This window comes from Mobula hypostoma, chromosome 8, assembly GCF_963921235.1.
Source record: "Mobula hypostoma chromosome 8, sMobHyp1.1, whole genome shotgun sequence".
Classification (NCBI taxonomy): domain Eukaryota; kingdom Metazoa; phylum Chordata; class Chondrichthyes; order Myliobatiformes; family Myliobatidae; genus Mobula; species Mobula hypostoma.
Genome location: NC_086104.1, coordinates 70,021,243 through 70,038,128, shown reverse-complemented (window position 1 = coordinate 70,038,128; position 16,886 = coordinate 70,021,243). Strand labels below are relative to the sequence as shown.

The 16,886-nt window shown below is 45.7% G+C and overlaps 1 long non-coding RNA gene across 1 annotated transcript in view; it reads right to left on the bottom strand.

The window, feature by feature from the left end:
* Window positions 1-7,341: 7,341 nt before the first annotated feature.
* LOC134350625 (uncharacterized) overlaps window positions 7,342-16,886 on the bottom strand; it is a 36,205-nt gene continuing 26,660 nt past the window's right edge. Inside the window, exon 3 of the long non-coding RNA XR_010018945.1 lies at window positions 7,342-7,734. This is a non-coding gene — a long non-coding RNA (uncharacterized LOC134350625). The remainder of the gene's footprint in view (window positions 7,735-16,886) is intronic.

Here is a 16,886-nt window from a genome sequence, read left to right as displayed (position 1 = left end):
CAGTGATAACACTCAGTAACCTTATGAGGATGATGATTCCGTATATCTCCTGCTACCAATTAAATCAACATTACCCACTAACAACAGCTAAAAAATGAAAAACGGCTTGTCTGTAGATTCTTGCAAAACTAAAACATTCACTTTAGTAGTTTCCAGTCAAAATGCCAAATCACATCGCGATGTGTGATCAGTGGTGGTTTGTTTTGGTTTACCTGTGAGTAAATGCACTGCAGCACCTCACAGCAAGGACAGTCCAGCATTAACTCCTCGATTGCCAGCCTGGGTTTGAGCAGAGGTTAGTAACAACTGACTCCAGACACAGTGGAAGGATGTCGAATTTCCTGTTCCCCTTGTGCTCACGGGTCTAGTGAGACATCCAGTCTCACAACAGAACATCATTGACTGGCTCCATATAATTCTGAGTTCAGAAAACTTTTTGAAGATATTTTCAAAGGATATTAATGTTGCTTAAATAGACCCAAATTAATTAGAGTGAGGAGAAGGAACAAAGTTATTTTCTCCGGACAGAGAATGCAGAACAAGAAAGTGTAATATGAAAATGAGAGCAATATGATAAAGAGGCACCTAGCATCAGAAAAATAATGAGATAGAAGGTGGCCATTCAGCCCATATCAAAGTTGCTGGTGAACACAGCAGACCCGGCAGCATCTCTAGGAAGAGGTACAGTCGACGTTTCGGGCCGAGACCCTTCGTCAGGACTAACTGAAAGAAGAGCTAGTAAGAGATTTGAAAGTGGGAGGGGGAGGGGAGATCGAAAATGATAGGAGAAGACAGGAGGGGGAGGGATGGAGCCAAGAGCTGGACAGGTGATTGGCAAAGGGGATATGGGAGGATCATGGGACAGGAGGTCTGGGGAGAAAGACAAGCGGGGGGGGGAACCCAGAGGATGGGCAAAGGGTATAGTGAGAGGGACAGAGGGAGAAAAAGGAGAGTGAGAGAAAGAATGTGTGTATAAAAATAAATAACGGATGGGGTACGAGGGGGAGTTGGGGCATTAGTGGAAGTTTGCGAAGTCAATGTTCATGCCATCAGGTTGGAGGCTACCCAGACGGAATATAAGGTGTTGTTCCTCCAGCCTGAGTGTGGCTTCATCTTTACAGTAGAGGAGGCTGTGAATAGACATGTCAGAATAGGAATGGGATGTGGAATTAAAATGTGTGGCTACTGGGAGATCCTGCTTTCTCTGACGGACAGAGCGTAGGTGTTCAGCAAAGCAGTCTCCCAGTCTGCGTCGGGTCTCGTCAACATATAAAAGGCCACATCGGGAGCACCAGACGCAGTATATCACCCCAGCCGACTCACAGGTGAAGTGTCGCCTCACCTGGAAGGACTGTCTGGGGCCCTGAATGGTGGTAAGGGAGGAAGTGTAAGGGCATGTGTAGCACTTGTTCCGCTTACAAGGATAAGTGCCAACAGGGAGATCGGTGGGAAGGAATGGGGGGATGAATGGACAAGGGAGTCGCATAGGGAGTGATCCCTGTGGAAAGCAGGGGGGAGGGAAAGATGTACTTATTCAGCCCATTGTGCCTTTGTCAACAAGCAAAGAGCCACTATTTTACTGCTTTAGGTCCATGACAATGTAGATCACAGCAAAGCATTTTATAAATGTGTTGAGGCTTCCTGCCTCCGCCACCTATTTCAGACTATGAGTTCCAGACCCCTACTGCCTCTCCAGGAATAAACTCTTTCCTCCTCTTTACATTTACTACTAACCACTTTAAACCCAAGTCCCTGGTTTTTGACCAAGCTGCAAGTGAAATAGATTTTAGCTATTATCTTGACACCTCCTGATTTTAAATACCACAAAAAAATCAATCCTGGGGTAGTGTATGGTGACGTATATTTACTTTGATACTAAATTTACTTTGAAATTTGAACTTTGAATTAAGTTGCTTTTTAATCTCTCCTGTTTTCAGGAATACTATTTTTTTCTAATGTTTCCTCACAGCTACTATTTTCAATACATTGTAAACCTCCTCTACATATTCTCCTGTGGATAATCATATTTTTCCAGTATTTCTGCCCTAAAAACGCTGTGGGGGCAGGGAGGCAGAATTGAGATTGGCAGATCGTTGTTTAACAAATGTATCAAAGATTACATAACCAAGCCAGAGGGGTGAACATACGAAATGTTCTAATTGAATGGTGGAAAATGTGATAATAACCAGAAAATCTGATTTTGCTGTTCTTTGAATTTGACGATAAAAACATACCATGACAATATTTTGAAAACGAGCAAAAGCATTATCCATGGTTTGCAGGCCGACGTTTGACCATATTGAAGTAGGTTTTCTGGTTACTGTACATTTCTGAAAATAAAAAACGCAGTGCATTGCTATATGTTTCTGTTGTTCCTCTTCACGTCTTGTAGTGCATCGGGCGGCATTTCTGCCATTTCTTTAGCATTTATCTGTTTTTTACGAGGATGCTCGACGCTCAACCCAGCACGGATGGAAAGTGTGAAAGAGGCCAGGCAGATTCAAGACCGAGACCACTGCCACGAAGTCTGGTGCAGATGCTGCTATATCACTGACCAGCTATTTCTCCATGTGGGACTTCTATATTTGCAAATCATTACTGTATTTTCTACATGACAAATTTCAGAGGCATTTCAGAGAGGTTACGAAGAACTTTACGACAGCTGAGGCCATAGAGTCTTTTTCCTCAATTCTTACATAGTCCACCAAACTGGCATTCGAGAGAGTTCAGAGGAGGTTCACAAGGATGATTCCAGGAATGAAACGGTTATCATACGAGGAACGTTTGATAGATCCGTGTCTATATTCGCTGAAATTTAGAAGGATGAGGGGGTATCTCATTTGAACCTTTCGAATATTGAAAGGCCTAGACAGAGAGTACAGCCTCAGGATGGAGGGGGTGCCCATTTAAAACAGAGAAATTTCTTTAGCCAGAGGGTGGTGAACTTGTGGAATTTGTTGCCATGTGCAGCTATGGAGGCCAGGTCATTGAGTGTACTAAGGAAGAGTTTAGTGGATTCTTAGTTGGACATGGGGAGTGGGTCTGAGGAGTGAAAAAAAAGTTTCATCCATGATTGAATGGCGGAGCAGACTCAATGGGCCAAATGGCCTAATTCTGCTCCTACGTCTCATGGTCTTATCTTCAGCAGCCACTCCAACCTCACAAGATGGCTGGAGCTCAAGTTCCATATGTTGAGGCTTCCGCTATTTAAGTACCATGTAAAAGACTTTTATATGTAGTGGATCTCCTGAACATAGCATTTAGGGGCAAGAACAAATCATTCAGCCTCTCAAGACTAGTTTATCATTTAGTAAAATCAAAGGTGATCTAACTGTAACCTCAAGTCCATATGTACATCTGCTCGTAGTAACCACACACCTCATTCAAAGTTCAAAGTTAAAAGTACATTTATTATCAAAGTATGTATAGTATATACAACCTTGAGATTCATCTTCTTACAGGCAGCCACAAAACAAAGAAACCCAATAGAACCCATTAAAAACGAGATAATCAAACACCAAATGTGCAAGAACAAATTGCACAAACAATGAAGAGTAAACAATTAACACTCAAAACTAAAGTTCCCGAAAGTGAGTTCACAGCCACAAAGCCAGTCCAGGAGCCCGTTAGTTGCAGGCCACAGCCTCAGTTCAGCTCAGAGACAAGTAAACCTCCCGGAGCAGCAAGCTGAACACCAGCTCGTCCCTCACCTTCAGCCCCTACACCCTGACCTTTTCAATCTGGCTCGGTAATTAAATCGGCCAAACATCGACTTGTCTATTGCATCCGGTGCTCCCCGTGCGGCCTCCTCTACATCGGTGAAACCCGACGCAGATTGGGGGACCGCTTCCGCTCCGTCCCCCACAACAGACAGGATCTCCCAGTAGCCACCCACTTCAACTCTGCTTCCCACTCCCATTCAGATATGTCCATACATGGCCTCCTCTACTGCCATGATGAGGCTAAACTCAGGTTGGAGGAGCAACACCTCATATACCGTCTAGGTAGTCTCCAGCCCCTTGGTATGAACATCGAATTCTCCAACTTCCGGTAATTCCCTCCCCCTCCCTTCCCCTATCCCTATGTCACTCTGCCCCCTCCCCCAGCTGCCTATCACCTCCCTCATGGTTCCACCTCCCTCTACTACCCATTGTTTTCCCCTATTCCTTCTTCACCTTTCCTGCCTATCACCTCCCTGCCTCCCCTCCCCCACCCCTTTATCTTTCCCCTTGCTGGTTTTTCACCTGGAACCTACCAGCCTTCTCCTTCCCACCCCCCCACCTTCTTTTAAGGGCCCCTGCCCCTTCCTCCTACAGTCCTGACAAAGGGTTCCGGCCCGAAACATTGACAGATCGTTTCCACGGATGCTGCCCGACCTGCTGAGTCCCTCCAGTGTGTTCTGAGTGTTGCATCGACTTGCCCTTTGCTCTCGGGCCTGGACCCCACTATCTCGATTCTGCCTTACCTCGGATCCGCTGCTTCAAATTGGTTCCAAGTCTACTCCAGCTGCAGCCAAACATCGGCTCACTCCTTGCTCTCAGGCCAGGCACCCACCGCCTCTATCCATGCCAATCCACAACTGTCTTGCACCACTCACACCAAAAAAATGCCAGGTTGTACAGGCAGTTCCAAAGCTTACTCCAAAAGGGAAGTTACAGGCTATTGCAATGATCATTGTCAAGAAAAAGTGTGATTATTGTGTAGTTAATGCTTCATTTGCTGCCAGTAAGACATTGCTGTGTTTCACCAGTGCCATCTTAAACCAGTCTTCACTAAACAAGTACTGATCTTCCTTTATTCTTTTAACACTCTAAATCTTCACTTCTATTGTCCTCTGAGGAAAAGAGTTTTAAAGACTCAAAATTTTCTGAGAGAAAAAGTTTTCATTCATCTTTCTTTAATGAGTCACCCATATTTTTAAACAATTTTAGGTTATCCCTATGAGAAATTATCCACACCATCAAAATCTCTGAGGATCTTATGTTTCAATTGAGTTACCTATCACTCTTCTGAACTCCAGCAAACTCCAGCCTAGCCTGTCCAAACTTTGTTGAAATTGCATAGGATGCTGGTGAGGCCAAATTTGGAGTATTGTATGCTGTTCTTGTTACCTACCCACAGGAAAGATGCAAATAAGATTGAAAGTGCACGGAAAAGATTCACAAGGACGTGGCCGAGACTTGAAGACCTCAGTTATAGGGAAAGGTTGAATAAATTAGGACTTTACTCCCTGGACCATAAGAGAGTGGGGGGAGATTTGGCAGAGTTTTACAAAATTATGAGAGTTTTAGATGGGGTTTTCTGCCAGCGGAAGTGGTGGTTACAGGTTTGATTGCAATATTAAAGAGACATTTGGATAAGTACGTGGATGGGAGGGGAATAGAGAGCTATGGCCCAGGTGCGGGTCAATAGGACTAGGCAGAATAACATTTCGATGAGCAAAAGGGCCTGTTTCTGTGCTGTAGCAATCCATGACTCTATGACTCTGTCAGACCACCAGCTTATTCCAGGTAATAATCTAATAAACTATCTCTGAACTGCACTCATTAGCATTTTTCCTTAAATAAGGAGACCAATGCAGTACACAGTATTCCAGATGTGGCCTCTTCAATCCCTATATAACTTAAGCAAAGCCTTCTCACAAAGAGTGCTGAATCTCTTGACTTCTCTATTCACAAGGGCTGGTGGAGGCTAGATCAATGGATATACAGTCCGTCGAATGATCAAGCAAATTTCTAGTAAAGGATACGGTGTGGAAAAATGTCAAATTCTCCAATTTGGCAAGTAAAATATTGAGGTATATCATATGCACAAGGTATAATGCAGATGCTGGAATTAATATGCCACTGCCACCACTGACTTCATCAAGGCTTGTGTGGATGAGTGTGTGGCTGAAAAAGCACATCAAGTCTTTCCAAACCAGAAGCCCAGCCCTGGATGAACCAGGAGATTAGTAGTCTTCTGAGGGCTGAGTCTGTTGGAGTTCATGACTGGCGATCCAGCGACCCACAAGAGATCGAAGTACCACATACAGAAAGCTATCGTGAGAGCAGAAAGGCCGTTTGAACAAACCTAGAGACACAAAACAGACACTCAACAGTTGTATCAGGACATGAGATGAAGAGCCCTTGACAGTGAGTCCATGGGTTGTGGGAGCAGTTCAGAGATGGGGCAAGTCAAGCTGAATGAAGTGATCCCCTTTGGTTCAAGAACCTGATGCTTGAGGGGTAATAACTGTTCCTGAACCTGGTGGTGTGAGTCCTGAGGCTCCTGTACCATCACTGTGATGGCAGCCGCAAGAAAAGAGCATCACCCGGGTGGTGCTGCTTTCCTGTGACAGCGCTCCATGTAGATGTACCCAGTGGAGGGGATGGTTTTCCCTGTGATGGACTAGACCATATCCACTATTTTTTGTAGAAATTTCTGTTTAAGGACATTGGTATTTCCATACCGGGCTGTGATGCAGCCAGTCAATATACTTTCCACCACACATCTATAGAAGGTTGTCAAAGTTTTAGATGACGTGCCGAATCTTCACAAACTTCTAAGGAAGTAGAAGCACTGTTGTGTTTTTTTTGTACTTGCACGTACGTGCTGGGCCCAGGACCTCTGTAATGATAACACCCAGGAATTTAAAATTGCTGACCGTCTCACCCTTTCCCCTCATGAGGACTGCCTCATTGGCCCCCGGTTTCCTCCTCCTGATGTCGGTAATCGGACTTAGGCATGACAGGGAGTTGGAGAAGAAGATGATCGCAATGGATATGCTGCCTGAAGTAGACCTCGGCATGAAATAAGACATCAACTTCTCAAATAGAGCTGTACCTCAGCAATTACCCCTGAGGGGGATAGAATGGGACCAACCACTGTGACAGACACCAGAGACATTGATTCAGTCTTTGCTTGGTCATTAGAAAACATGTTCAGATTTTATCTAAGATTTCTAACATCTGCCATATATTTTGCTTAGAGCTAGCATTTGTTTACTCAAAAAGCTTAGATAAACTAAAAGTTAAAACATTGAAATTTAAAAGTTGAGAATCACCCACAAAAGAGACCAAAGGTGCACCAAATGAAATGAAGTACAGTAAAAATGGCAATAGGGGTCAAAGCACAGAGCATTGAGTTGTTCTGGATCAGTCAGGTGAAGGAATTTGTCCACTGCCAGATGTAGGTAACAGACGTGAAACCTGCACAAATGTTCATTCACTCAACACGAGCCAGAAAGTATTAACAGGAGTTACCGTTATTTAAAGAGTTGGAATATCCTGCCGCCGGACAGGTCTCATCACATATGAAGAGCTAGTGGCGTTATATTGTTTATTTTTAAACTTGTATTGTCTAGGCAGCTTACTGTTTATTAATCCATTTGTGATAATATTACTTTATGAGTTGTGTGTGTGAGTTGTACGTACTGTGTTGTGCACCTTGGTCCGGAGGGACGTTTGGCAGTATCCGTGTTTACAGGTAAATGACAGCTCACTTCACCTTGAACTTTAAAAAGCATTGGGCCCTCACAGTCTTGGGAAGCCAAAGGAGTAGAGAAAGCTGCTTTGAATGTTATCAGTGCAAGTTTCATTGAAACAGAATTCACATGGGAAAATCTTAATGTCTTAATCTACAGCTCACGTGCATATCATTTTCCATTGAAAGCAACGTGTTCAGTGTCCTCTTTTCCAAGTAAACTGACAGAGGGCTCCATCACATTCCAAGTTCTCTTGGCAACAAGCAGCCCTATAAACATAAGCACAACATAAACGAGAGCCGACACCCCAGGACTATCAATTCTCCCTTTATTTCTGCTGTGCTAAGTGTTTTATTCATACATCCCCCTGCCTCAACAAAGTTGAGGAAATTCTCATAATAAAACTGTTGAGGCTCAGTTATAAGAATTTATAATCACATAGAATCAGCAAGAGAAGAGCAATTAAACACCAAAATACTGCTTCACAATAATATAAACTGATGGAAACATAAAAGTATTTGTATTTCTGCAGTAACTTTCAGGATCACAGTATTTCACAGTCATAGGATTTCTTTAGCCAGAGGGTGGTGAGTCTGTGGAATTCATTGCCACAGACAGCTGTGGAGGCCAAGTCACTGGGTATATTTAAAGCAGGAGTGTTAGATGTCAGATTAGGGATTAGGGACAGGGATATGGAGGAGTTAGAGACCAGGCCATAGATGAGTGCATATTGTAGCTTGCTGTGTTCTGCGTTGTTCTGCCAGGCATTGTAGGAATGCTACATTGGCAGCAGAGTGTGGTTCTGCCAGGCATTGTAGGAATGCTACGTTGGCAGCAGAGTGTGGTTCTGCCAGGCATTGTAGGAATGCTACATTGGCAGCAGAGTGTGGTTCTGCCAGGCATTGTAGGAATGCTATGTTGGCAGCAGAGTGTGGTTCTGCCAGGCATTGTAGGAATGCTACGTTGGCAGCAGAGTGTGGTTCTGCCAGGCATTGTAGGAATGCTACATTGGCAGCAGAGTGTGGTTCTGCCAGGCATTGTAGGAATGCTACGTTGGCAGCAGAGTGTGCGACAGTCCTTGCAGGCTACCCCAGCACATCGTTAAGTTGTGCTGGTTGTTCACACGAACAGCAACAGGTCACGGTATGTTTTGAAGTATATGTGATAAATAAACAAATCAGAATTGACGACACTCCCCAGGGCCCTGTCTTTCAGGTGTATGTCCTGCACTGGCTTAGGTTCAGATTCAAATCCAATTCGTACAGTGTACTGTCATTTACATTAGAGTGCAATGCAATTCCTTCCTCATGTGAAGCTCACAGTGTACACGGTAATAATAAATACAACAACGAACGTGGCTCCCGGTTGCACACTTCGCTTAATTCCCCTCTGAGATACTCCAGGCTGAAACTAATCTTTCACAGTGACACAACAGGAGACAGTAAATTGCTAGCCCACTTATCATCCTGCACAATTTTGCTCTTTCTTACCAACACCAAAGACCAACTTCAAAGCCAGAACCCATTTTCAATGTTGCTCTCAGCAACAGAATTCCTCTACTCACTTACATTGATGGCTTCCTACATGTCGATAATTCTGTTCTCGGAATTCCTTTCTATCTTTTTCAATGGCTGCAACATATTAGATAACTGAATAGTGTCAACCAGCTTGACAGTTCCTTGCTGTGAGTAGAATAAGTAAGTAGCTCTTCTACCAGGACTTGGATTGACATTAATATTCCTTCCACAGCTACAGTAATAATATCTGCCAGTGAGGTCAACTGTTTACCAATTTCACTGCAATATGTTTTATAAGAACACATTAGGTTAATTAGCTACTGTAAATTGTCTCCTGTGTATAGATGAGTGCGCATATGAATGTGTATTATCTCCTGCATATAGATGAGCGTGTATTGTCTCCTGTGTATGGACGAGTGTGTATTGTCTCCTGTGTATGGATGAGTGCGTATTGTCTCCTGCGTATAGACGAGCGTGTATTGTCTCCTGTGTATAGACGAGTGTGTATTGTCTCCTGCGTATAGACGAGTATGTATTGTCTCCTATGTATGGACGAGTGTGTATTGTCTCCTGGGTATGGACGAGTGTGCATATGATTGTGTATTGTCTCCTGTGTATGGACGAGTGTGTATTGTCTCCTGCGTATAGACGAGTATGTATTGTCTCCTATGTATGGACGAGTGTGTATTGTCTCCTGTGTATGGACGAGTGTGCATATGAGTGTGTATTGTCTCCTGTGTATGGACGAGCGTGTATTGTCTCCTGCGTGTAGACGAGCATGTATTGTCTCCATGTATGGACGAGTGTGTATCGTCTCCTATGTATGGACGAGTGTGTATTGTCTCCTGTGTATGGACGAGTGTGTATTGTCTCCTGTGCATGGACGAGTGTGTATTGTCTCCTGCGTATAGACGAGTGCGCATATGAATGTGTATTGTCTCCTGTGTATGGACGCATGTGTATTGTTTCCTGTGTATAGACAAGCGTGTATTGTCTCCTGTGAATGGATGAGTGTGTGGTGGTTGTAGAATCTGGGGAAAAATGTGATCCATACAGATGGGTGCTTGATGTCCACACGGATTTGATAGGTCAAAGGGCCTGTTTATCTATTGCTTGGCCCTCATTGACAACAGTTTGTTCTAGTCAATCATGTTCTCAAATATATAAAACAATAAAAGCATTTTTTTAAGGAACATCTAGACAAACCAGAGTTTTGGAATTAAATAGTACTGAAAGGGGCCATTCAGTTTGTTGTTCCGGAGCTAGTTTTTTGAAACAGCTATCCAATTAATCCAGTTTGTTCACTGCAGGAATCCATTTTGGAAGACAACATTGTCTTATCAGTCAGTCTAATCACCTTTTGTGCATCTTCTCTTGTTTTATGCATACTGAATGCTGGCTCATCCGATGATTTAGAGCTTCTTGGGCCCTTTGAGACAAAAACAATTCCAGGCAACCACCTGTAATATTAAATGCTTGCTTGTGAAATTCCTGGTGAGTATATCTGTTCAGAAATGTTGTCTGCTGCCCATCATTCTGGCCTTGTGTTAGCACTATCTCACACCTCATGAGTGGAATCATTTACGAAGGATTGCCACACAGGGTGATGCCTGACTATTAGTGAGAGATGAGGAGATAGAGGTTAGACAGTGTTTTAGAGTAATAAATTTCACTGTATTGTCAGCAAAGTTTGTCAGGGTGTGAATCAAGCAATGTTTGGCCACAGAAACAACCCTTTCTCTTGAAGATCAACCTCGGTGCCACTTACTACTTGTCCACTGGCAAAGAGGTGGAGTAGGCCTTTATTCTCTGACACTGTGAAAGATTAGAGGTAATCTCATTAAAATGTATGCACTTCTTAGGGGGATTGAGCAGGTAGATGATAACCACCACCTTCCCCCCCCCCCCCCAACATGATGAGCAAGTGAAGAACTGGGCTTCAACATTTATAGTTACAGTACTGGGAGGTTATTTCATGCCAAGGCACAACTCTTTTCTCAGAGATCTGTGAATCCTTAGAATTCTCTGCATTAGAACACTGTAGATGCTTACTTGTTTGTTGGGAGCGATTTTTTTATATCACTGGGGAAATCAAGGAACAAATGAATTGGGTGGGAAGATGCTGAAGATTAGCCACCATCAAATTAAATGGGGGGGGACAGTCTCAAGGGGTGAAATGGCTACTTCTGCTAATTATTCTTATGTCTCATTAAGATGAACAGCTGTGATTTAAGAGGAACAAGAGACCACACATGCTGGAATCTGGAGCAACACACAAAACCTGGAGGTACTCAATAGATCAAGCAGCATTTTTGGAGGGAAATAGACAATCAACATTTTGAGCTGAGACCCTTCATCTGGACCGCTAGGATTTAGAATGTGTTTAGGATTTGATGTCGCAATGTCATTAGCTATGATGGTTCACACGAGGAGGCCAGGATGTATCTTTCCAGCATCACAGAAGAATTCAGTGCTGTTGTAAATAAATGGGAAACTGAATTCCACAAGAATCCATCCCATTGCAAAATTTACCACTAAATGTAATCTCTTTACAGGATTTCTGTGCTTAGATTAAGTTGGGACTGCACATGACTCTCTATACAGGAAATCAGAAACAAAATTTGCATTGGGCCAAGTTTGAATTACACTTCACTAAAACATTTTGGTTGCACAAAAGGCTAAAAGTCACCTTGGCACCTGCAGTCACCAACTTCGGTGATTCATACTGTTTCCAAATAAGGGTCCGGATTCAGGGATTTGAGTATAAGAAACCAAGCTGGGAGGTGCAGACTGGAGGAAACTGCGATGTTGGAGGTGCCAAGGACATGCCTGTTCTCTACAAAAGGTTCCATGGTATTATTCTTCAAAGGAACAGTTGCATTACTCAAAAATCAAAATGAAAGTCAAAACAAATGCAGATACTAGAAGTCAGAAAAATTTACTGGAAACACTCAGCATATCAGCCTACAATTGTGGGAAAACAACAGAGTTAACATCTCAGGTGAAAGATGTTTACTCCTTGCACGCAGGGCAATATTTATTCCTCCACTTCCTTTACTGAAGATTGATTGGTTACCCTTTGTCATTTTGCTCTTTATGGAAACTTGCTGTTTGTGTTTTAGCTGCTAGTACCCATTTTACAAACGTATTCACATTCCAACGAGTATTTAGCTGCTTATAACACACTTTGTCACGTCTTGAGCTCATGAAGGTGCTTTGTCTCTGCAAGTATTTTTTTTCTTCAGTTGGACTGATCATATATCTGAATTTGATTATTTGATCCTAAGATCTGAATCAGCTATCAATATGGAGTCATAATCAAGCTCCAATTGTGCAGAGTTGTGTGACTCTTTAAATGACAAAGTGTACCCCTCCCCCCACCACCGTCGGACGAGGTCAGCCGTGAATGTTGCGTCTCAGTTATCTACGTAGTTGGTACATTGTAGTCTGTGGCTGAAGAGACCAATGTTAGAGTGGCAGCTTCTGTTGCAAAAGTCACACCCACAAGCACTCTCTGCTCTGCTGGAGATGCAGCGTTCCTTTCTTTGGGCCCATTTGTCTTCTGCCTATTTCAGGCATTTTTACTCCACTGACTCGAGGTTTTGTTTCAGGATATTTCCCCATCTCATGTGAGTTCCTCCCAGGAATCAATGTTGATGCCCAGTGCCTTCATGTCCTGCTTGCAGACATCGCTGTCATGCTGTTCCGGGAGGGTGGGGGGCAGCCATTCTCCTGCCTGAAGCCAGCTCACCATAGAGGTTGTCTTTTGGGATTTAGCCATCCTACATGTGGCAGACACAGCCAACGCTGCCTGAGCAGGGGGTACATACGAGGGAGGCGAGCACAAGAGAGACCCTCAGCAATGGGTACACTGTCTCTCCAGGAGATACTCAAAGATGCAACAAAGGCCACTTAAATGGAAGGTGTGAAGCCTTCTCTCCTGCTGAGTGTATGCTGTCCAAGTCTCACTCACTGCTGTGCAGCAGTGTGCTGGTGTCACAAACTTGTTGACTGCCATCTTTGTTTTGACTGGGAGCTTGGAGTTTTCCCGGTCCCATGTGGTAAAGCAGGTGAGAGCTGTTGCAGCCTTCCCAATGCACTTGTTGGTTTCTGCATCTAAGGAGAGGTTGTCACTGCTGGTGGAAGCCAGGTATGTGTACTGACGATAACATCCAGTTTGTGGTTATCAGTGGGAATGATTGGTGGTGCCTCCACATCTTGCCCCAAGCTGTTTGTCTTTTTCAGGCTGATAGTCAGTCCAAGTTCCTTGCAGGCCTGGAAGAAGTGATCTATCAAGACCTGGAAGTGCTGTGGAGTAGGGGTTGCAACCGCTACATCATCACCAAATAGCATGTCTGATCACAGCCCTGCGCACTTTGGTTTAAGCTTCGGCGGGTCAGATTAAGAAGTCTGTCATCTGATCTAGGGGGAGGTAGATCCCCTCTGTTGCAGTGCCAAATGTGTGCCTCAGGGGAAGGACAAAGAAGATCCAGAAGAGCGCCTGGGCAAAATCACAATCCTGCTTAACACAGTCATAGTCATACTTTATTGATCCCGGGGGAAATTGATTTTCATTACAGTTGCACCATAAATAATAAATAGTAATAAAACCATAAATAGTTAAATAGTAATATGTAAATTATGCCAGTAAATTATGAAATAAGTCCAGAACCAGCCTATTGGCTCAGGGTGTCTGACCCTCCAATGGAGGAGTTGTAAAGTTTGATGGCCACAGGCAGGAATGACTTCCTATGACGCTCTGTGTTGCATCTCGGTGGAATGAGTCTCTGGCTGAATGTACTCCTGTGCCCACCCAGTACATTATGTAGTGGATGGGAGACATTGTCCAAGATGGCATGCAACTTGGACAGCATCCTCTTTTCAGACACCACCGTCAGAGAGTCCAGTTCCATCCCCACAACATCACTGGCCTTACGAATGAGTTTGTTGATTCTGTTGGTGTCTGCTACCCTCAGCCTGCTGCCCCAGCACACAACAGCAAACATGATAGCACTGGCCACCACAGACTCGTAGAACATCCTCAGCATTGTCCAGCAGATGTTAAAGGACCTCAGTCTCCTCAGGAAATAGAGACGGCTCTGACCCTTCTTGTAGACAGCCTCAATGTTCTTTGACCAGTCCAGTTTATTGTCAATTCGTATCCCCAGGTATTTGTAATCCTCCACCATGTCCACACTGACCCCCTGGATGGAAACAGGGGTCACCAGTGCCTTAGCCCTCCTCAGGTCTACCACCAGCTCTTTAGTCTTTTTCACATTAAGTTGCAGATAATTCTGCTCACACCACGTGACAAAGTTTCCTGCCGTAGCCCTGTACTCAGCCTCATCTCCCTTGCTGATGCATCCAACTATGGCAGAGTCATCCGAAAACTTCTGAAGATGACAAGACTCTGTGCAGTAGTTGAAGTCCGAGGTATAAATGGAGAAGAGAAAGGGAGACAAGACAGTCCCCTGTGGAGCCCCAGTGCTGCTGATCACTCTGTCGGACACACAGTGTTGCAAGCACACGTACTGTGGTCTGCCAGTCAGGTAATCAAGAATCCATGATACCAGGGAAGCATCCACCTGCATCGCTGTCAGCTTCTCCCCCAGCAGAGCAGGGCGGATGGTGTTGAACGCACTGGAGAAGTCAAAAAACATGACCCTCACAGTGCTCGCTGGCTTGTCCAGGTGGGTGTAGACACGGTTCAACAGGTAGACGATGGCATCCTCAACTCCTAGTCGGGGCTGGTAGGCGAACTGGAGGGGATCTAAGTGTGGCCTGACCATAGGCCGGAGCAGCTCCAGAACAAGTCTCTCCAGGGTCTTCATGATGTGGGAGGTCAATGCCACCGGTCTGTTGTCATTGAGGCCGCTGGGACGCGGTGTCTTCGGCACAGGGACGAGGCAGGACGTCTTTCACAGTACAGGAACCCTCTGGAGCCTCAGGCTCAGGTTGAATACATGGCAAAGAACTCCACATAGCTGAGGGGCACAGGCTTTGAGCACACTGGTACTGACACCATCCGGTCCTGCAGCCTTGCTTGGGTTGAGACGTTTCAGCTGTCTTTCAGCATAACACCACTGCTTATGTGAAATGGGTCCAAAGAACTGCCACTATACTACACAGTCACTTCACGTTCCATTACACTGCACGGTCCCCTCACGTTCCATTACACTGCATGGTCCCCTCACGTTCCATTACACTGCATGGTCCCCTCACGTTCCGTTGTACTACACGATCCCCTCATGTTCCGTTACACTGCACGGTCCCCTCACGTTCCGTTGTGGCGCACGGTCCCCTCACGTTCCATTATACTGCACGGTCTCCTTCACGTTCCGTTGCAATGCACAGTCCCTTCACGTTCCGTTCTAATGCACGGCCCCATCACGTTCCGTTGTAGTGCACGGTCCCCTCACGTTCCATTATACTGCACGGTCCCCTCATGTTCCGTTGTAGTGCATGGTCCCCTCACGTTCCATTATACTGCACGGTCCCCTTCACGTTCCGTTGTATTGCACGGTCCCCTCACGTTCCATTGTAGTGCACGGTCCCCTCACGTTCCATTATACTGCACGGTCCCCTTCACATTCTGTTGTAATGCACGGTCCCCTCACGTTCTGTTGTAATTCACGGTCCCCTCACGTTCCGTTGTACTGCACGATCCCCTCACGTACGGTTGTACTGCACGATCCCCTCACGTTCCGTTACACCGCACGGTCCCCTCACGTTCCATTGTAATGCACGGTCCCCTCATGTTCCGTTACACTGCACGGTCCCCTCATGTTCCGTTGTAATCCTCGGTCCCCTCACGTTACGTTACATTGCATGGTCCCCTCACGTTCCGTTGTACTGCACGGTCCCTTCACGTTCCGTTACACCGCACAGTCCCCTCACGTTCCGCTACACCCCACGGTCCCCTCACGTTCCATTGTACTGCACAGTCCCCTCACGTTCCATTACACTGCACGGTCCCCTCACGTTCCGTTATACCACACGGTCCCCTCACGTTCCATTGTACTGCACGGTCCCCTCACGTTCCGTTACACTGCACGGTCCCCTCACGTTCGGTTGTAATGCACGGTCCCCTCATGTTCCGTTGTACTGCACGGTCCCCTCACGTTCTGTTGTACTGCACGGTCCCCTCACGTTCTGTTGTACTGCACGATCCCCTCACGTTATGTTACACTGCACGGTCCCCTCACGTTCCATTGTAGTGCATGGTCCCCTCACGTTCCGTTACACTGCCCGGTCCCCTCACATTCGGTTGTAATGCACGGTCCCCTCACGTTCGGTTGTAATGCACGGTCCCCTCATGTTCCGTTACACCGCATGGTCCCATCACGTTCCGTTACACTGCACGGTCCCCACACGTTCCGTTTCACCGCATGGTCCCCTCGCGTTCTGTTACACTGCACGGTCGCCTTGCATTCCGTGGTACTGCACGATCCCCTCACGTTACGTTACACTGCATGGTCCCCTCCTGTTCCGTTACACCGCACGGTCCCCTCACGTTCCGTTACACCGCACGGTCCCCTCACGTTCTGTGGTACTGCACGATCCCCTCACGTTACATTACACTGCACGGTCCCCTCACGTTACATTACACTGCATGGTCCCCTCACGTTCCATTACACTGCATGATCCCCTCGCGTTCCGTTGTACTACACGGTCCCCTCACATTACGTTGTACTGCACGGTCCCTTCATATTCCATTGTACTGCACGATCCCCTCACGTTCTGTTACACTGCACGGTCCCCTCACATTCCGTTGTACTGCACGGTCCCCTCACGTTCCGTTACACTGCACGGTCCCCTCATGTTCTGTTACACTGCACGGTCCCCTCACGTTCCGTCACACTGCACAGTCCCCTCGTGTTCCATTGAACTGCATGGTCCCCTCA